This window comes from Euprymna scolopes, chromosome 27 (genome assembly GCF_053919585.1).
Source record: "Euprymna scolopes isolate OS-2025 chromosome 27, ASM5391958v1, whole genome shotgun sequence".
Taxonomy (NCBI): Eukaryota; Metazoa; Mollusca; class Cephalopoda; order Sepiida; family Sepiolidae; genus Euprymna; species Euprymna scolopes.
Window position 1 is genome coordinate 65,645,522 of NC_136508.1, and position 1,769 is coordinate 65,647,290.

Genomic DNA, 1,769 nt, shown 5'->3' on the forward strand with positions numbered 1-1,769 from the left:
AAATACATAATATACTTTGTTATTTTCTTTAATTTAATCCCTTTTTTAGAATTTATTAGACAAAATTAACCTTTTATTTTACCGTGCCAATAAATATGATCATCACTGTATATGTATATATATGTATGTATATATATGTATATGTATATATGTATACATATATGAATATATGTATATATATGTATGCATATGTGTATATAAATATTTATATATGTGTACATAAATATGTATATATATGTATATAACTATGTATATATATGTATATTTATGTATATATACGTATATATATATATGTATATATATGTATATGTGTATAGATATGCTATATGTATATATATGTGTATATGTATATATATATGTATATATATGGATATATATGTATATATATGTGTGTATATGTATATATATATGTGTATATAAATGTATATGTGTATATATATATTTGTATAAATATATGTGAATACATATATGTAAATATATGTGTATAAATATATGTATATATATGTGTGTATATATATATGTATAAATATATGTATATATATATGTGTGTATATATATGTGTATATATGTATATATATGTATATATATATATGTATATATATGTATATGTGTACATATGTACATATATATATGTGTATATATGTATATATATGTGTATATATGTATATATATCTATATATATGTATATATGTATATATATGTATATATATGTATGTATATATGCATATATATGTGTATATAAATGTATGTATACATAAATATATATATGTATATATGTGTATATATATGTATATACGTATATGTATATATATGTATATATGTATATATGTATATATATACATACATGAGTATATATATATGTATATACATATATATATATGTGTATCAATATGCATATATATGTATATAAGTCTGTATATATATATGTATATATAAGTATGTAAATATATGTATATATATGCATGTATATATGTACATATGTATGTATATATGTATATATGTATGTATATGTGTGTATATATATGTATATATGTATGCATATATATATATGTATATATATATGTATGCATATATATATGTATATATATATGTATGCATATATATATGTATATATATATGTATGCATATATATATGTATATATATATGTATATATATGTATGCATATATATATGCATATATGTATGCATATATATATGTATGCATATATATGTATATATATGTATGCATATATATGTATATATATGTATGCATATATATGTATATATATGTATGCATATATATATGTATATATATGTATGCATATATATATGTATATATATGTATGCATATATATATGTATATATATGTATGCATATATATATGTATATATATGTATGCATATATATATGTATATATATGTATGCATATATATATGTATATATATGTATGCATATATATATGTATATATATATGTATGCATATATATATGTATATATATGTATGCATATATATATGTATATATATATGTATGCATATATATATGTATATATATGTATGCATATATGTATATATATGTATGCATATATGTATATATATGTATGCATATATGTATATATATGTATGCATATATATATATGTATGTACATATATATATGTATGCATATATGTATATATATGTATGTACATATATATATATATATGTATGCATATATGTATATATATGTATGTACATATATATATATATATTTATGCATATATGTATATATATGTATGCACATATATATGTATA